Source organism: Macaca mulatta, chromosome 20 (genome assembly GCF_049350105.2).
Source record: "Macaca mulatta isolate MMU2019108-1 chromosome 20, T2T-MMU8v2.0, whole genome shotgun sequence".
In the NCBI taxonomy this organism is placed as follows: domain Eukaryota; kingdom Metazoa; phylum Chordata; class Mammalia; order Primates; family Cercopithecidae; genus Macaca; species Macaca mulatta.
In genome coordinates, this window is record NC_133425.1 from 80,187,371 (window position 1) to 80,207,844 (window position 20,474).

The 20,474-nt window shown below is 51.8% G+C and overlaps 1 protein-coding gene across 2 annotated transcripts in view; it reads left to right on the forward strand.

Annotated features, from left to right (window-relative positions):
* Positions 1 to 1,084: 1,084 nt before the first annotated feature.
* Positions 1,085 to 20,474, forward strand: part of CRISPLD2 (cysteine rich secretory protein LCCL domain containing 2) — an 89,025-nt gene continuing 69,635 nt past the window's right edge. Inside the window, exon 1 of one of the 2 annotated variants that reach the window (XM_001112988.5) lies at positions 1,085 to 1,353. The gene's annotated coding sequence lies outside the window, so the exon portion shown is untranslated. The remainder of the gene's footprint in view (positions 1,354 to 20,474) is intronic. The other variant, XM_015126725.3, reaches the window with a different exon arrangement.

Sequence of the window (20,474 nt, forward strand, 5' to 3'; positions counted from 1 at the left end):
GAGCCGCACCAAAATCTTAGGCAAGGTTTCCCCGTTTGAGTCCACATCACGCAGGCAGCCTTCCATAGTCCTTGTTCCACCCATTCCCCATCCTTGTTTCTCCCACGTGCCCTGGTTCATGGGGGCCCCAGACTCTGAGATCCCAGAGGTGTCTTGTTTGTGCCAGCTGCATAGCACAGGGCCCAGCACAGAGCGACTCGATGGGTATTTGGGGAATGAGTTAACACTGAAGGAGCTAATTCCGGTGTCTTGGTGCGGAGATGAGCAATGCGGACAGGCCTCCTACTGCCCTTGGGCCGCAGCAGCTCACCGCACAGTGCCTGCATACCCGTCCACATTCTGTGACTGAGGGGGGAGCACGGGGGAGTCCCTTAGCTCTTAAGGAACGTGGATTTACCTGTTTCAAAGGTGATTTCGTCTGGCTCGAAATTGATTTACCTATATACCTGCACAGGTTAAGAATGCTAAATGCCTTCGGGCAAAAGAGGTATGAACATGCTGCACTGCTCCTAGCTACGGCACTTCGGGCACGCTCTTATCCAAGCCTCAGCTACTGGATCTGTGAAATGGGATGATTTCCACCTCCCTGGATTCCTGGGAACGCGTCCTGAGGTCGTTGAAGGTAAAATGCGGAGCCTGGACCCCTGCGCTGGCGCCACCATCCGGTAACAAGTCTCCCTTTCTTCGTCTGCAAATTGGGAAGAGTGTGCCTAAGTTTTCTAAGCACGTGTAGAGGGTGGGAGTCAACTCAGTAACTGTGTACTCTGCACCGCGCCACAGTTCACAGCGCCCAGCCCTTGCGGATTTCATTTGCTAAAATCCTGGGAGGTCGCTTCCTTATTCCTATTTTCCAGTTGAGCTGCAGAGAGTTGGAGTTGGTAAATTTGCAAGCCCCTTGTGGAAAGCGCTTGGCCCCGCGCCAGGCGCATAGTAAGCGCTCAATGAAAACTATACTTGTGTGGCCAGTGGCGAGGAAGCTGAGCGTCTCCTTGTCCCTAGCCGGCCCTGGAGGCCAGCGGCCCCGCCTTCCTCGCCCACCAGGCGCCCGCGCCTCAGCCCCCGCCTCCTTCAGCCAGCTGAGCCTGCGGGGCGGGGCCGGGGGCAGGGCCGGTGCTGATCGGTCCTACTAGCGCCGCCAGCCACCTGGGGGCGTGGCCTCCGGGCTCCTGGCAGCCTACAAGAGGCGGTGCGCTGAGCCCCGGCACCAATTCGCATCCCAGGGCGTCTCAAGCCGCCCCCTTTGAGCTGTCTGCTTGCTGTGCCCGCTGTGTCTGCCGTGCCCGCGCTGTCGCCGCTGCTACCGCTGCTCGACGCGGGAGACGCCAGCGAGCTGGTGATTGGAGCCCTGCGGAGGTAAGTGTGACTTCCATGCAAACTTTCCCTTTCGCAAACTGTTACCCTCCCGAGAAGCTGGAATAACTAGAATAGATGCCACCTCGCAGGTCTGACTGTGTGAGGGCACCACACTGAGTGCTCTGCTTGCATCGCGGAACATAGCTTTGCGACAGGCCCTTTTGCAGATGGAGAAACTGAGGCTCAGCGAAGACAACTCATTTGCCCAGGACCTCGCAGCCAGGACTCCAAAGAGCCGGGCTTCAACGCGATCTGAGTGCAGAATGCTGCTACTTGAAGGCTGTTTACTCTCCTGCCTTCCTTGTGCAGCGCTAGCATTTGTTGCATTCCTGTGTTCGTGGTGGGTGTCAATAACTGGGAAGCTGATGGCATGGATGTGGCAGGCATTAGAATGTGTCCTATTCATATCTGGAGGAACAGGGTGATCTAGTGGCATATGCATTCAGCTGCCGTTTGCTGCCACGCCCCTCTATGATTTCATTTGCAAGGTAGCCTTCTTCCCATATTTCAGATGAAGATGCTGAGGGTCAGAGAGGTGAAGTAAGTTGTCCAGGCAGAGCCAGGGCTGGCACCCAGCTCTGTCTGTCTCCAGAGCTTCAAATGGATGTGTAGAGACTTGGGGCCATGTCAGGGTTCTGCAGTTTGGGGGAATACGTTTCTGGGTTTCTTTAGCCAGAGCGGGCACCTGCATAACTCCTGCGTAGGGAGTTACCGTGGAAGCTGAGGGCTCGCTCTGGAGTGTGGGGGACATCAGTCGTCCCATGTGGACAGAGCCAGGGTTAGTCTCTCATGTGCTGCAGACCCAGAGCCTCCCTTGCTAAGGCTGGACAAACCAGGGAGGACTTCGCTGACGCCTGCTCATCGCAGTCCAACTGGAATTGGGCGTCTCTCAGTCAAAATGTGGTTGCTGCCCTGGCTGAGAGAAGCAGCCGGGAACCCGTGCAAATGCCTGGCTTGCCTTGCAACTGAGAGTGGGGTTGTAAGTTTCCCCTTTGGGCCTTTGGACCCCTTGCCCTGGTAGAATGGGGTGTGCCTGCTTTCCCCATCCAGGGTCTGGAGTCTGACAGTGAAGACAGCCTGCAGAACAGGACCGGGGCGTGGCCCTTTCCAGTAGACTGAGGCCATGAGCTGTGACTGTTGGCTGTCCCAGGGCTCCTTGGGTTATATGCACCTGATTTTCTGCTTCTGCCCTGATCTGGCTGTTTCCACTCAGGAAAAGGAGCAGGTGTGGGACTGTGTTGCCCGTGCGGCAGGCATGCGGTCTGTACCACGCACTTTACTTGTATTGGCATCGCTGCAACACTCCTGGGCAGTAGATCTCTCGATGCCCACTCCACAGCTGAGGAAACTGAGGCTCAGCAAGGTGAAGTGCTTGCCTAGGATCCCCCAGCTAGTATGGAATGCTATCACCCCCAGGTGGGTCCTATCTGCACTCTTGACCCTGCTTTCTTTAAGACACTTCTCTGCCCACTGCCAGCTCCACCTGTGAACCTGACCTTCACACAGGTGATGTTTTGTCTTAGAGGGGCTCCAGGTAAAACCACTGGACAACGTACCCAGGGAGGAGAAACCAAGAGGGTGATTTTGATTTTTGCAGTCTCTTAAGGTGTAAGAGTAGGAATAGTAATAATGCCATTTGTAATAATACAAGCAGCTGACATTTACATGATGTTTAGTACAGACCAGACATGCCCAGGGTTTCCATGGATGAGCTCACTGCCTGCTCTATGAGCTGGGCACTTTTTACAAGGAGTAAGTCGAGGCTCGGAATTATTAAGGTGTGTGCCCAACATGACACAGCCAGGGCGGGGTAGAGCTGCCGTCCAGGCTGGGCCCTGAGCCAGATTCTGGGGGAAGGTGCCCATCTAATGACCAGCCACATGACTGTCACGGCAGAGCTTGCTACTAGTTGAGGCTTTTCGTGCCATGTGGGAGTTTTTTTTAACGTTGGCAGGGATCTGGGTCCCTGGTCCTGGCTGGGGTGAGGCTGGAAGGGGATCAACTGCCCCTGGGCTTGGACTCAACACTGCTGACAAGTACTGAGAGCCCTGTCCCAGGACCCAGATCAGTGCTGGCTCTCAGAGTCTTGCCTCCAGCCTGGAGAGGAGAGTTGGCTGGACTGGGAAGGCCTGAGCTAGGGAAGAAGACTGTGAGGTCCCTTAAAACCTCTGTACTTCATCCCTCAAAAGACCCCAAGTTAAGTATGTGGCCCTTTGTAGGTTGCATTTGCAAGTTTTTGGAGGCAGGACCCTCTGACGTCTTTGGAGGTCAGAAAGTTTTTGGAGGCAGGGCACTGACCTCTTTGGCCTGTGGGAACTGGAACTTTTCTTTCCTCTGTCACCAGCGTCATTTGCTGTGTGTGGGAGTTGCCTGCATGTCTGCCTGCGCCTGACTCAGGAGGCTTTTTCTTTCTTTCTTTTCTTTTTTCTTTTTTTGCAAACGCGCTGGTTTTTGATCAGTCCCAGATGTGCAAACCCAGGATCTCTCAAAGGGGCCGATGGCTTGTCAAGAAAGGAAAATTCAATCTGGGCATAATTTATTTCACTTTGTCTTGAGTTCACTGAGTGGAACAGATGCTCAGACCTTCCTGGGACGGGGACCCAGAGCACCTTGTAAAGTCTTAAATAGAGCACGCTGAGTTCTGGGACAGGCAGGGGACAGTCCGATCTGGGTGGTGGTAATAGGATGGGCCATGTTCTGTTGTTCTTTTTCCTGAAAAAATGTTTTGTGGTAAAAATACACATAAACATAAAATTTACCATTTAACCCATTTTGAAGTATACAATTCAGTGGCAGTTAGTACATCTGCAGTATTGTGCAGCCACCACCACTAATTCCAGGGCGTTTCATCATCCCATAAGGAAACCCCCTACCCATTAGGCATCATTCGCCATGCTCCTCCCTTCAGCCACTAATCTCCTTTCTGTCTCTATGAACTTGCTTATTCTGGACATTTCATGTGAATGGAATCACACAATGTGTGGCCCTTTGTGTCTGGCTCTTCTCACTCAGCATCATGTTTTTAAGGTTCATCCACACTGTCATGTGTCTGAGACCTTCATTCCTTTTTATGGCTGAGTAATATTCCATTGTATTAATAGAGCACGTTTTGTTTATCCATTCTTCCACTGAAGGAAATCTGGGCTGTTTCCACCTTTGGCTTTTACGAAGGCTTCTGCTGTGAACATTTGCGTACAAGGTTTTGTGTGGGCATATGTTTTCATATCTCTTGAGTGTTCACCTGGGAGGAATTGCTGGGTCGTATGGTAACTTTATGTTTAACTTATTGAGGAGACTGTGTCCTCTTTTTTGACTCTCTTCTTGAAGCATCAACTCAGGCCATGTCTTTCCAGAATGTGTTGCTGGCCTTCTCCATGGGTGCAGGGAAGCCCTGGCAGTTGGCATTGGTGGGCAGTGTTGGCATGCCACTTGGGTCACAGCGGCAGCCGGCAGGGCATCCTGAGACATCACGCTGCCTTCTACCCCAGGCTGTGCAATGATGGGTACTCTTGGACAAAGACCCCTCTTGCAAGGCTGCGAGGACATCATGGTTCTGCCGAGGGAGATTTAGCTTTGATTGTCTTGAGTGCTGCGTCAGCTTAGACAAAAACCACAGAGTTAGAGGGGAAAAAAAAACAAAACAAAACATAAAACGTCCTGATGAGGATTGTGCAATTTCCGGTCCATCATTCTTTAAAAAATTATAAATTATGAAATCCCACATTTTCAATCCCAATTTCTGGAACGTGTTTTATTTTGAGCACAGAATGGCAACATCCCAGGAAAAAAAGTCATGCTCCCATTTTGCTTGTAATCAAGGGAGCTGGAACTGACCCTACCCCCAGTTTTTTTGAATAGGGAAAAGACTCCACTGGACCCCTCTAAGGATTGGGAGCTGGCATCTTCTGAGTCTGACTTGAGAAGAGTCTGATAACTCCTAGAGGAAACAGGCAGGGTTTTGCGAGCCGGGGAAGATGATAGTGGGTGGGTGGGGAGTTGGCGAGGGTGTGCCAGGCAGAGGCACCATGTGTGTGCAAAGGCCTGGAGGTGGAGAAGGGCCTGGGACTTTTGGAGAATGGCAGAATGTTTGGTGTGCCTGCAGTCTACGAGTCAGGCTCAGGGTGGCAAAGGTCTGCCCTGCAGGTGTGGTGATGAGCTGTACCACTTAGTGGGCACCATCAAGATGAACAGAAAGTAACACGGTGGCATTGCACTTGAGAACAGCTCACTCTAGAATGAACTGTGTCGCCCAAAGTGTGCAGAGCCCATACCTAGTGGTCCCCAAGGTGACTGAGCACGTGCACAGATCCAGCAGCAAATCCTCCCAATCCAAGAGCTGTTCTTTCCGTTCTCTGTTCTTTCGGTCCTTCTGTTTATAACAAGGTGAAAGCCACAGGTGGGGTTGTCCCTAACACCTCTCCCACACCCTGATCTCCTTTTACAACAAAGAGCAAGCATCCTCTACAACAAAGCCTTTGGCTGGTATCAGCGCCTGGCTGGGAGGAAATAACTGGGTTGTTTTTACTGTTTAATTTCACTCTTGCTGTCTGTTCACGGCACTAGTGATCAGGTTCTCTGCCAGTGGGAGTGATAGAAAGGTACCTTTTTAAAGTAAATTTCTTGGAGCCCAAAAAACAAGCCAAGTTAAATAAAAATTCAAAATATGGGGCCAGGCGCAGTGGCTGACACCTGTAATCCCAGCACTTTGGGAGTCCGAAGTGGGTGGATCACCTGAGGTCAGGAGTTTGAGACCAACCTGACCAACACGGTGAAACCCCATCTCTACTAAAACTACAAAAATTAGCCAGGCGTGGTGGCAGGTGCCTGTAGTCCCAGCTACTCGGGAGGCGGAGACAGAAGTTGCTTGAACCTGGGAGGTGGAGGCTGCAGTGAGCCAAGATCGCACCACTGCACTCCAGCCTGGGTGACAGAGCAAGATGCCATCTCAAAACAAAAACAAAGTATGTACTAGTACTGGTACACGGTAGGAAGGTGGGCAGAACTTGGGAAGTGGGGGATTCAAAGGACGGGGTTTGGGAAATGCTGGATCAAGGTGGAGGAAGGAGGAGAACGGAGAGGTACTTTAGAGAAGTGCTTCTCAGAGTGGGGGCCTGCAACCAGGCGCCATGGCTCACGCCTGTAACCTTAACACTTTGGGAGTTCGAGGCAGGTGGATTGCCTGAGCCCAGGAGTTCGAGTCCAGCTTGTGCAACATAGTGAGACGCTGTCTCTACAAAAAATTTTAAAATTAGCTGGTGTCCTCTCAATGTGTCTTGTCCTCTCCATGTTTCTAAAATAAAGGAAGAAAGGCTGAGCGCAGTGGCACACACCTGTAATCTCAGCACTTTGGGAGGCCGAGGCGGGCAGATCACTTGAGGTCGGGAGTTCGAGACCAGCCTGTCCAACATGGCAAAACCTTGTTTCTACTGGAAATACAAAAATTAGCTAGGCCTGGTGGTGCACACCTGTAATCCCAGCTACTTGGGAGACTGAGGGAGGAGAACCACTTGAGCCTGGGAGGCAGAGGTTGCAGTGAGCTGAGATCATGATACTGCACTCCAGCCTGGGTGACAGAGCAAGACTCCATCTCAAATAAATAAATAAACAAATAAATATAAATAAATACATAAAAGAAGAAAAAAAAATGAGCCAGGCGTGGTAGTGCACACCTGTAATTCCAGCTTCTTGGGAGGTGGGAGACTTGAGACCAGGAGGTTGAGGCTACAGGTGAGCAGTGTTCACGCCACCGCACCGCAGCCTGAACAACAGAGTGAGACCCTGTCTCAAAAAAAAAAAAAAAAAAAAAAGTGGGTTCCTGGCCTGGCAGCACCTGGGGACTCACAGAAATGCAGGTTTTCAGGCTCCCCCGGAGACCTGGATCAGAAACGCTGGGGTGGGGCTGGCAGTCTGCTGTAACAAAGCCTCCAGCCCTTCCTGATGCAGCCTCAGTTGTGGGAACTGCTGCCCTAGAAAGCTAAAGAAGGCTTGCCCTGGGGCCCTGGCACAAATGTGGGGCATGGAGAGCTGGTTACTGGGGTCAACGTTGAGCCATGTGGACGGTTCTGATCATAGGGCCTGGTGTGACCAGAAAGAAGTCACGAGTGACCTGAGAGCTGAATGACCACCTCCCTCCAGAATCGGGGAGACCCCTTGAGAACAAGTCGTTGGCATATTTGGAAGGCTTTCTTCCAGAAGAACACTCAGCCCTTTGGCACTCTGTGCTGAGGCTGTGACTCCCTGATGCTCCGGGGCCTGAGCCAGTGTCCTGAGGATGCCGGCACCTTCCTCAGAGCACGTTTCATGCCCCTGTGTGCCTGCGAAGAGCCAGCTACACACATTTATTTATAACCCCTGAAGGGGCGAACTGTGTCCTCAAGGGCATTGAAGACACCTCTATGATGTGTGTCCATCTTCCCTGCCATCCCTCTCTCCTGCCCCAGGCCTGCTCCCCGCCCAGCCAGTCCGTTCTCCCCAGGAGGGAAGACGCTGTTTATTCCCTGGGACCTGCGAGGCTGGGGCTGCCCTGGGACTGAGAAGGTATTTTCAGCTGGGCCTTGGCACTGCAGGACAAAGTACTCTGTCAGACTTGGGATGAACTGGGCCCTGTCTGGGAGAGTCGTGTGCGGGTCCAAGGGGGAGGCCCTACCGCCAGCTGGACTTTATCTGGGACCTGACACATCGCAGTTCACTTTGAAGGCTGCTGAGCCAGGGCCCCAGGCCTGTTTCAGCTCTGAGACTCCTGAGGGAAAGGCCCAGGATTTTCTCTTGAATAATGGCGCGCTCTCCTTGGACCACTCCCGCCCTCTTAATCCAGTCTTCAAACAGAGGTCAGAGCAACAGCAAATTTTTTGTTTTTATTTTTAAATTTCTTGTTGCTGCTTAACATACCAGGGAAGAGGGCACAGCCATCCCTGTGCCGGCAGAGAGATTTTCACAAAGCGCCGTAGCCCCGGTCACAGCAGAGCCTGGCTGGCTCCCAGAAGCCCCTCAGGCCCCTCTCACGGTCCCGCACCCCCCAAGGGTAGTCATTTCCGGACTTCTAAGGGCACAGGCTGGGTTTGCCTGGCTTGGATTTGACCTAAATGAAACCATGCATGTTGAATCACTGGAGTCTGGCCCCTTTTGTTTGTTGAGCACCGTGTCTGCGGGGTTTGTCTGCGCTGTTGTGTGTTGCAAGGCTTTCAAGACTCAAATCAGACCCTGTCACCGCCCGACTTCCTTCCTTCGAGGGCCCTCTTTGCATTTAGAGCAAAACCAAGAGTCTTCACTGTGGCCTTCAAGGCCCCTCACCATGACCTGGCCCTGGCCGCCTCCTGACCCCGTTCCTCCCCAGCTTCACGGGCTTTTCGCCTGTCCTCAGTCACGCCTCGACTGTGACCCCCTCTGAGCCTTTGTCCTTGCATTTCCTGCTGCCTGCAGCGCCCTTTCTTTTTTCTTTTTTTCTTTTGTTTTTCGTTTTTCTTTTTTCTGAGACGGAGTCTCACTCTGTTGTCCAGGCTGGAGTGCAGTGGTGTGATCTCAGCTCGTTGCAACCTTCACCTCCTGGGTTCAAGCGATTCTCCTGCCTCAGCCTCCCAAGTAGCTGGGACTACAGGCGTGTGCCACCACGCCCAGCTAATTTTTGTATTTTTAGTAGAGACAGGGTTTCACCATGTTGGCCAGACTGGTCTCAAACTCCTGACCTCAGGTGATCTGCCCGTCTTGGCCTCCCACAGTGCTGGGATTATAGGCGTGTACCACCGCACGGGGCCTACAGTGCCCTTTCTTTAAGAGCTCAGCAGGACCTTGCCGTCTACCCCAGCCAGAGTGGTTCTGCCCCCCTCCTCTACCCATCTTCACCAGCCGTTTCCCGGGCTGTCCTGCTCACACCTTCTGTATTTACCTCTCTGCTGCCACGTTTACTCTCTGTCTCCTCCCAGTCCCGAGGGCAGATTCCGTCTTGTTCACTTGCAGATCCTGGGATTTTCACCTGCAGAGTGCTGTGGAGGTTCCGCAGCCAGCTCTCCACTCACCTTTGCAGATGCCACCTGTCAGTGAATCACGCTTCTCAGGCAGGGAGACTGGCCCAGGCTGCCAGGCTTGGAGGCCAGCACAGAGATGATCTGGGGCCCTGAATTTACTCAGGAGGAGAAGGGAAAGAAACATCATTAAACACCATGAATTTCCTGGGATTCTGTCACTGGACCCTTTATAAACATGATCCTGGGTAATCATAGCACCCTCTCCCCCCTAGCCATGGAAGAAACTCAGGGCCTCATGCATGAGTGAGGAATTGGAGGCTTGGGGAAGTTGAGGCATGCCCAGCTCCATGCGGTGGAGGCGGAATTCGAACCCAGAGCTGCCCATTCTTCTCTATGCCTTTCTGCATTGCCTTCTGGGAGTCCAAAATTCCTTTCCCTTCAGAGACGGAGGGCTCCTGCTGTTTATCATTTAAAGCTTTGCTGGGAACATTGTTTCCAGGGAAACATCCACACATCTTCAAGAAGGGAGAAAGGTGCCCCAGGAGTTATGTCCTAGGGTTTTAAAGAATATATTAATTTATTACCTGGTCCCTGGTCCCTTAAAAGTGGCTTTTCTTGTATATCACCTTGGCTTGCATCGAATGCACCTGCTTTTCAGTTCTTTCTTTTTTCTTTTTTTTTTTTTGCACATAGTAGAATAAGAGTTTGTTGAATGACTATTTTGTTTTTGTCCAGAATTTTGTATATCCTTAGCATAGCATGTAAACAATGAAAAGCATTGTATAGATTTTTTGTTCAATTAAGCATACAGACATATTGTCTCAGAAATCCCATAAGAATATATCTTTTGTTAATTGGCTGGACGTGGTGATGTGTGCCTGTAGTCCCAGCTACTCGGGAGGCTAAGGCAAGAAAATCGCTTAAACCCAGGAGGTGGAGGTTGCAGTGAGCTGAGACCGTACCACTGCACTCCAGCCTGGGGACAGAACGAGACTCCGTCTCAAAAAAAAAACAAAAAACAAAAGGAGTATATCTTTTGTTGAGGGGAGAGGAGGAGAGAAGGTGCCTTGTGGGGCTGGTGTCGCCTTTAAGCTGAGTGGACTGCTGGCTGTCCTGGGGAGATGAGGAATTCAGTGTGGTGCAGCAGCTAGGAGAGGAGCTGGAGCTGGGCTGTGGCTTCCCTTGCGTTGGGGCTTAATCCTGCCGAGAAGGGTTTAAGGAAAACTGCCAGGCTGCAGTGAGTGGGGGAGAGGGGCCCCCGCTCCCTGTGTGGTGCTTACCCAGGCGCTCCTAACGGGATGTTCTGCTCAGTCAAGGGCTCTGCCAAAGACACAGGCGGGGGGAGTGGAGTACCCCTCCTTCCAGCCACGGCTTCATTCCTGGAATTTCTGGGTGGTTTGTGGGTATGACTCTGATCTGCCCTTGGCCTCTTGCTTAGATGTGAGTTCTCCTTTGATACTTCTGAGGAAGAGTAGAGCCTAGAGAACACCCCGACCCCCACACTGCTGGGGTCAGCTGCCCTTGTGTGGAACACGGGCCTCAGCTGAGTGGTGCAGGGCTGCAGGTCATAACTGCCCTGACGTTTAGGAGAGTCGCTGTGTGGACAGGGCAGGACTGGTAAGTGACCGGGACATGGTGAATGATTTGACATTGTCCTCGGGCTTTCTGTATGGCCTCAGGCAAGTTGCTTATCTTTTTTGAGCCTCAGTTTCCTGATCTGTAAAATAGGGCTATTATCACAGTGACCTCATCAGTTTGTGGACCACATGAAATGTGCAGGGCAGGAGTAGAGGGCCCAGGCCATGCCTGCGGCAGCCCCTTCCTCACCCCACGATGGCGTAGGTTTGGTGATGAACATTTGTTGGGGGCATAAAGCTGAACAAGGCTCAGTGCCGGCCAATGGCGAACTGCAGCCAGCTCGGACTGGCTCATACCAGCTCGAGAACTGATAGTTACATTTTCAGGGCCAGCCTAGTGGCTCACACCTGTAATCCCAACACTTTGGGAGGCCAAGGTGGGAGGATCGCTGGAGCTCCGGAGTTCGAGACTGGCCTGGGCAACATAGTGAAACTCTGTCTCTACTATAAATAAAAAATTTACTGTGCCTGGTGGTGCACACCTGTAGTCCCAGCGACTTGGGAGGCTGAGGTGGGAGGATCACTTGAGCCTGGGAGATTGAGGCTGCAGTGAGCCATGATTGCACCACTGCACTCCAGCCTGCGTAATAGTGAGACCCTGCCTCCAAACAAATAAATAAATAAAAATCAATAAAAAATAAATTTTCACAAGGATTGCAAACCAGTTAAACACAACCATCATTAAACGTCACGTTATAAAAACTTACAGTTAAGTTATATTTAAAGGCCGGGCATAGTGGCTCATGCCTATAATCCCAGCACTTTTGGAGGCCAAGGCGGGTGGATCACCTGAGGTCAGGAGTTCAAGACCAGCCTGACCAATATGGTGAAACCCCGTCTCTACTAAAAATACAAAAATTAGCCAGGTGTGGTGGCGCATGCACTTATAGTCCCGACTACTCGGGAGGCTGAGGCAGGAGAATTGCTTGAACCCAGGTGGTGGGGATTGCAGTAAGCCGAGATCACGCTATTGCACTCCAGCCTCAGCCTGGGCTGCAGAGTGAGACTCTGTCTTTAAAAAAAAAAAAGAAAGAAAGAAAAAAAGTTTTATTTTAAAAGAAGGTAATAAATAATTAAAACCTATCATTTTTGACTTTTTTCCTGCATTTTACTGTGGCCTTTGCTCTATGGGATCTGCGTGATGGAAAGGCTGCATGACTGTGTGCTTCTGGGGATCTCTTTTCAGAACCTCCATGCTCAGTGACTTCACAATCGTTGCTTGAAGTTGGCCACAGTGGGAGTATTTACACTGAGGGAATTGGCAAACACCGCAAGGCAGGGTGGTTTTTGCTTGGTTTTTGTTTTGGAAGCTGGTGGTGAATGATTTACCATCCCACCACTATTCTAGCCCTTGAGAAGCTCGGGGTCCAGTGAGGGAGGCTGAGAGTCAGAGCAGCCACAATCCTGGGTGGGGAGCCCAGGGCCGGGGGTGCCCATGGGCCTGTCAAGTCAGCTGAGACCCAACCGTGGAAGAGGACAGAGCTCCATGAATGACATCTGACAGGATAAACTCAGCATGAATCACCAAATACATTTGCATGAGTGACACCTGGCCAGGTGGTGACATGAATCCTCCAGACCTGGTGCATGACATCTTGGACATCTGGGGAAAAATGGCCAACGCTCAAGGCATATACTGAGCTAATATACGTTTCAAATTCGATAGAGGGTCCCCCTGCGATCCCCCAAGCATTGGACATTTAACAGATTTTTTTTTTTCCTGTTTTTCTTTTGAGATAGAGTTGCCCAGGCTGGAAAGCAGTAGCACGACCTACAGTCTCCATCTCCCAGGCTCAAGCAATCCTCCCATCTCAGCACCTCCCTGAGTAGCTGGTACTACAGGCATGTGGCACCATGCTTGGCTAATTTTTTATTGTTATTATTTTTAGTAGAGACAGGGACTCACCATGTTGGCCAGGCTGGTCTCAAACTCCTGAGCTCAAGTGATCCTCCCATCTCAACCTCCCAAAGTGCTGAGATTATAGATGTGAGTTACCACACCTGGCCTAATAGGATTTTTATTTTTGTAATTTTTAAATTTTTTAATGTTTTATTTTTTGAGTCTTGCTGTGTCACCCAGACTGGAGTACAAAGGCACAATCTCAGCTCACTGCAACCTCCACCTCCCAGATTCAAGCGATTCTCCTGCCTCAGGCTCCCGAGTAGCTAAAACTACAGGCACGCACCACCACACCCGGCTAAGTTTTGTACTTTTAGTAAAGATGGGGTTTCACCAGGTTGGCCAGGCTGGTCTCGAACTCCTGACCTCAGGTGATCCACCCACCTGGGCCTCCCAAAGTTCTGGGATTACAGGTGTGAGCCACCATGCCCAGCCAGATTTTTAAACATTGGATTTTGTTAAGGCAAACGTGGGCTTTGAAATAATATGAAGAGAGAATTGTCTCTTCATAGCATTCCACATTATTAACTCCAGCCTACTAAAATCCCTTCAAACGATGCATTTTTGGAGGCTCTGGCACATCCTCATTATTATAACAGGCCTGTCACTCCCCTCCACCCACAGACGTGGACTCAACAAGCTCAGTGCTGTGTCTAAGACCACACAGCCTTCGGCATGGTCAAGGGCCAGTGAGGGGCAAGGTCAAGACGTGAACCCAGGTCTCTCTTCCCCGAGAGCCCATGCTGCAGTCAATAAAGAAGCTGCCCAAATCAGACAGAGTCCTTATATGGCTTTTCTGATCTAGCTGGGAGGAGGAGGGGTCCACACAGTCATCTCGTAAATATTTATCGAACACTGACTTACACATCGACGCTTCGGCGGTGAACGAGACCCGCAGGTCTGTAGTGTGGTTATGCTGGAGGTTTCTAGGAAGCCGTGATCCTCGGACTGAGTCTTAGCAATGAGCAGGAATTCATCTCCCCAGCCTGGGCCAGTGAAGCGGGGCACGTCGGGGTCATGGGATGAGCTGTGGGAACAGCATGTGCAAAAGCAGGGAGCTTGGCACAGGCTAGATGCCGAAGGCTGACAGGCTAAGTCCCGAGATTCATCTTTCTGGCAGATTCTCCTAAACACAAGGCACTTGCAGCACAGGCCAATGACGCAATGAGCTTCAGCCCAGCTCCCTCTCCCTCACTCACTTCTGAGTGTTGAGTACGATGGTACCCGAGAGATAACCATCAGGTAGACCCCTCGCTAAACTTAGACACATGGTTTGCTGATCCCCTAAATGTCCACAAAGCCTTGGCCAGGGTAGAGGGGTGCGGTTGAAGAGCTCATAGTGCAAACAAGCTGTGTTGAAAGTCCCCCAAACTTTTGGCAAGTTTGATTTCAAGTCTTGGTTCCACTGTAAACTAGCCACACAGCCTCCTAAATGTCAGCCTCCCGGACTCAGTTGCACTTTCTGTAAAATGGGACTGAAAACAGCTGCCTCTCTGCTAGAGTCCAAATGCATCTCAAAGCTCTGGGCAGTGCGGGAGAAATGTGGCTCCTGTTGCTTTGATTTGCCAGCCGTGGGTCTCACCATTGACCCTAGGACCTGAAAGCTCTGTCCATTCCCCTCCCAGCCTCTGCTGTGTGCTGAAATCTGGTGTGTTTTCATGAGGTCTTGGAGCCGTTATCTTACTTGTGGTCTTATGGGCTCAGTTTTGCAACTCTGGCAAAAGAGAACAAAATCTTCCAGAGAGCATTTCTGCTGTGTTGTCCCGTGGTACCCAGCGATATTTCATTATCAGTGAGTGGCCAAGCAGACAGGATGCGGGGGCATCTCTCTAGGAGTGACGAATGCACCCAGGCACTTCCTGGGAGCATCAGGGGTAGAAGAGCAGAGTTAGAGTGGCAGCCTCACTCCCCAGGTACCGAAGTGCACTCAGGGCAGCCACCAAAGCGTGAGCTCTTTTAGGACGCTAGGAGGGTACTCTGCAGGGGGCATCCATCTGCCAGAGGTCAAAAGTCAGAGGTCAGCTAATCAAATCTGGGTCAAAGGTGAGTGGACAGCACCGATGGTGGGGGGGTTGTGTTTGTGTTGGTGGAATGTCGCCATGATGCGAGGGTCTCCTTCGTCTCCCATGGTGGTGACACATTGGTGCCTTCTCATCAACAGAGGCACCATGTGACCCGGGAGGCCCGAGCCCTGGCTCCCCCAGCCCAGCAGCCTTCCCAAGAGGCAGAAGAGGGTGGAAGAGAACTTTAGGGCAAGATTCGGTTGTTTTGTTTGGGAGTCCCCTTACCCCTGCATGGGTGGGGAGGGGCTTGGGATTTTCAAATCCAGAGGGAAGCCCGCTCCGGGGGAGGCAGCAGGGCACTAAGCCAAGGGCACACCTGGGCCTCGAGGTTAGAAGAGCTGCGTTCCGGCTCCAGACTTGCTGCTCACCCTGGGCAGGTTCCTTCAATTCCATGGACTTCAACCTCCTCATCTGTAGAGTGGGGGTGATGGAGCCCAGACTCTGGAAAATCAGGAGGGTGAGAGGAGGTCACGGAGGTCAGGCACTCACACCGCAACTGGCGCAGGGCAGGTCTTCCCTGGCGGCCCCCTTCGCCCTGAGGGTCGCTGGCGTGAGCTCCTTCTTGACGTTGGCAAGCCCAGGTGGCCTGGGCACTTGGAGGTCCCATCCCATTTGGAAAGCGTTTGTGTGTTTTCATTGTCAATGGAAAAGGGGCGGAAGTGCTTCGGCCCCGGTTCTGACTGAGCTGTCTCAGCAGTGGGGTAGAATGGGCGGTGTGGGCCAGGGCTGCCGGGCACCGCCCCTGTGAACTGGGCCTCAGCTGACTGGTTTGTGGCTTTGGCAGATGGCACCAACCAGGTTCCGGCCAGGACCCTGGCCTCGGCCTCCTAACTTGCCTGTCTGCCTCCCTCGTGTCTCCTCTTTACAACAGCCAGGGGCATATTTGGAAGCAGTCCTGTCCACCCATGTGTTATCTGATGTGTGTTGGTCTGTTAAGCCGGCTACAGCAAAGTACCACAGACTTAAACAATGGGAATTTAGTTTCCCACAGTTCTGGAGGCCAGACGTCTAAGATCAAGGTGCTGGCTGGGCTGCTTTCTCCTGGGGCCTCTCTCCGTGGCTGGCAGATGGCGTCTTCTCCCTGTGTCCTCACGTGGTCATCCTCTGCGTGTCTCGGTCCTAATCTCTTCTAGTGAGGACACTGGTCAGCTTGGTTAGGGCCCAACCTCATGGCCTCACATGACCTTAATCACCTCCGCAAAGGCCCTGTCTCCAAATACATTGCATTTGGAGGTCCTGGACATTAGGGCTCCAATGTGTGAGTTTGGAGAAACCCAGCTCAACCTATAGCTGTGTGCTTGTTCCTGTGCACCGAGCACTGGGCTCTGGGGGTACAAACCGGAATGAGGTTCTGGCCCTTTTATGGTTACTTTTCTTTTTTTTATTTTTTTGAGATGAAGTTTCACTCTTGTCGCCCAGGCTGGAGTGCAGTGGCATGATCTCAGCTCACTGCAACCTCCACCTCCCGGGTTCAAGTGATTCTCCTGCCTTGGCCTCCCAAGTAGCTGGGATTACAGGCATGCACCGCCACGCCCGACTAATTTTATATTTTTAGCACAGACGGAGTTTCTCCATGTTGGCCAGTCTGGTGTCGAACTTCTCAGGTGATCCACCTGCCTCGGCCTCCCAAAGTGCTAGGATTTCAGGCGTGGGCCACCACGCCCAGCCTATGGTTACTTTTCTGCTTAAAATCTCCTGTGTTCTCCTGCCCCCCAAATGTAGCAGGAGCCATCCAGATCTGGAGGAGCCTCGTCCCCTCCCAAGCAGGGACCCCCCAACCCCCAGGCCCTCTGGCCTGAAGTCAGACCCAACCACTTTCAGAGCCAGCAGTACTGGCATGCCACCAAGAATGGCAGGCCTGTGTTTCCCAGGTTGGCGGCTTTTGTGGTGCACATGAGGGCACTTGGAGAACCCCCCCTCCATTCCTCTCCCCTTTTCCTCCTGTTCTCTTCCAACGTGGAGGTTTCACTCAACCCCATGGTTCTCCCAACTCTAAAGCTTCACCTGAGACTTCATAACTTCTCTTTGGAATCCTTAGAGACGCACCAGCCTCTAAGCTGTGGAAGTCCTTTTAACATTCAGAATGAAGGCGGCCAGTCAGCTCTCCCGGGGCAGCCCACACTGGCTTGGGAGGACATGCCGGAGCACTCATCTAAAAACAGCATTTGTCTCCTGTTTCCTTGCTTTGGCATTTTGTTTTATTTTGTTACGCGCAGGTTGGCCCTCCCTAATCTGACAATCCAAAATCCGAAATGCTTTAAAATCCAAAACTTTTTGAGCACTGCCCTGAAGCCACATGTGGAAAATTCCACACCTGACCTCATGTGATGGGTTGCAGTCAAAATACAGTGAAAACTTTGTTCCATGCACAAAATTATTTTAACATGTTGGATAAAATTACCTTCAGGCTACGGGTATAAGGTGTATCTCAAAGATAAACAAATTTTGTGTTTAGATTGTGTCCTATCCCCAAGAGATCTCATTATGTACATGCAGATGTGCCAAAACCTGAAAAATCCAAAATCTGAAACACTTCTGGACCCAAGCATTTCGGATGAGGGATACTCAACTTGTAATCCTTAAAAAAAGAAAAAAAGGAAAAGAAAATAGACAAGTACAAAGCATAGGCCCACCACAGAGGCTCTGAAGACGCCCTCCTATGGCCACCATTTCACAGTTCCTGGCAACTCTGCCTGTTCACCTTACATGAACAGATGTCAGCATCTTGCCATTATTTGCTTGAGATTTAAAAAATAGAAATAAGGGCCACGCGCAGTGGCCCCTGCCTATAATCTCAGGACTTTGGGAGGCTGAGACAGGTGATTGCTTAAGCCTAGAAGTTCAAGACCAGCCTGGGCAACATGGTGAAACCTCCATCTCTACAAAAAATAAACAAAAAATTAGCCTGGCGTGGTGGCGTATACCTGTAGTCCCAGCTACTCAGGAGGCTGAGGTGGGAGGATCACTTGAGCCCAGGAAGTCCAGGCTGCAGTTAGCCATGATTGTACCACTGTACTCTAGCCTGGGTGACAGAGTGAGACCCTGTCTCAAAAAAAAAAAATTGAAATAAGATATTAAAGGTAAAGATGAGGCCGGGCACGGTGGCTCAAGCCTGTAATCCCAGCACTTTGGGAGGCCGAGACGGGCGGATCACGAGGTCAGGAGATCAAGACCATCCTGGCTAACACGGTGAAACCCCGTTTCTACTAAAAATACAAAAAACTAGCCGGGCGAGGTGGCGGGCGCCTGTAGTCCCAGCTACTCGGGAGGCTGAGGCAGGAGAATGGCATAAACCCGGGAGGTGGAGCTTGCAGTGAGCTGAGATCCGGCCATTGCACTCCGGGCTGGGCGACAGAGCGAGACTCCATCTCAAAAAAAAAAAAAAAAAAGGTAAAGATGAAACCTCTCATTTTCTCCTCCCTACTCATCCTCTACTTCAGAGTCAATCCCCACCATGAGCTTGCTCTGAATTCAGTCCCGGTTTTACGACACACACATACACACCATATACATACACACACACGTACACATACATGTTTATGTGTATATGTATGTATATGTCCATATATGATACAAATTAGTTTTATGTTTTTAATTTGCGCAAATAGTAGCACTAGCATAATGTTCTACAACTTGCTTTTTAAAGTCACCACCACACCAAGATTTCTTTGTGCCGATGCTCACACAGCCCCAGCCCTCCCTTTTGCCCACTGTGTAATATTCCACCACGTGCTCCTGCCCCAACCCTAGGCATGCTGTGTTTACCAGTCCCCCTACTGATAACCATCTGAGTGGTGCCCGCCGGTGATTTAGACCAGAGCAGGGTCTTCATCTCATGGGTTCACAGCAGAGTTGCATCAGCAGTTTATGCTTCATGCCTTTGGGGTCCCTGCTCCTCCCGTGGCTCAAGTGTGGAGCAAAACAAGCGGAGCATCGTCGTGACACCAGGGGGACGTTTGTGACGCCGATTACCGCACTCTCAACCTCAGCCAGCGTCAGAGTTTTCTGGCGTCTCTTCTTTGAGGCTGGCCGCCTACAGCTGGAAATGCTCATATATGGTGGTGTGACTAACCTGAGAGAGAGAGAGATCAGGGATCCTGAGAAGTTCTGCATTCTTGGTCTGCTTCCCAGCAGGACGAGTGAGTGCGCAGAGGTCCTCCCTGCACGGCCCCAGGCTGGGCTTCGGAGGAGGGCAGCCCGTCTGGCCCGCTGCAAAGCAAGCCAAGCCCCTCCTCTCCGCATGGCGTTATTTTTGTCTGAGGCGCAGGCTCAGTCAGGACCCTGGAGAGTTTCCAGGGGTCAGGAATGGGAACCTCAGCATTCCCATAGCTCTTTGGCTCAGCCTCTGTCGCCTGGTGCCAACGTTTCTGCTTCCTGGGATGCCCATCTTGGCCTCCGTCCATCCCCTCTGTGCCTTGATCTACATCTCCCCTCTGCCCCACCCGAGGATGCCCACCTTGCACTGCCACTGTCCCAGCCAACTTGACCGGTAAACACCTGGTTGGTGCTATGGGGGTGACGACCAGGGAGGACTCTTGTGAAGAACTGAGCCCCACGGAGTTCCCATAGGTCAGCTTGAGGCACGGCCACCACCCAACCCTCCAGACAGAGCTGCTTCCTCTGGCCCCTGAGGGCCTGGCACTGTCTTTAGAGTCAGCCTTGTCCTGCCATGTGGGGACTGTGGGTTTCCTCCTCCATGTCCCCGACCTAACTGTGAGCTCCTTGAGGCCAGGGACAGAGTCCTCTTCATCTTCACATCCCCAGTCTCCATCTCAGAGTCCAGCACAAAATAAGGCACTCGATGGAGGTGACTGGGTGGCCCAGACTCTCCCCTGGGAGGAAAGCAGAGAGGAGGGTTGTGCGTGGACGCACTTGTTCAAGCCCTTCCTTGTCTTCTTGGGCCAATAACATACATTCTTCAGATGAAGCCAGGAGGTGGAGGTTTGCGGTTCGTGACCCTATAATGGAGGGGAGGTAGTTGGCCCCCAGAGACAGAGGTGCCAAGGTAGCTTGCTGGAAAATTCTGGGTCTTTGTAATCATCATTTCAGATCTCAGCGTCTCTGCTTACCAGGAGGCTGGCCTTGGGCTTGTCTTGTTGCCACACTAAGCCACAGCTTTCTTATCTGTAAAATGGGGATGAGAACGGCCTGACCTCCTGGGTTGTCATGGTGACTGGGAATAACATAAACGACGGGCCTGCGTAGGTGCTTATGAAGGGTTTTCTGAGGGAACAAAAGGCGGAGGCCTTGGTTGGACTTCGTTCTGGGCAGCTGTGTCTTAGTGTGCGACAGATGTGCGGGTGGGGCCCGGGGCGAGGGCCGTGATGAGAGAAGCCATATGTCAACCACTTTTGGTAAACTGAGTTTGACTTCGCAGGGACTAGAAGTTTGCTCTCAATGTTGGTTCACGGAGCATGACTTTAGCAATCCCCTTGGGGCAGGAGATAGAAGCTAATTTGTGCCAGAGATTCACCTGAATCCTGAATAAATAAGAGATGCTGACTCCTAGTTAGAAAATGCAGGGACTTGGCCGGGCGCGGTGGCTCAAGCCTGTAATCCC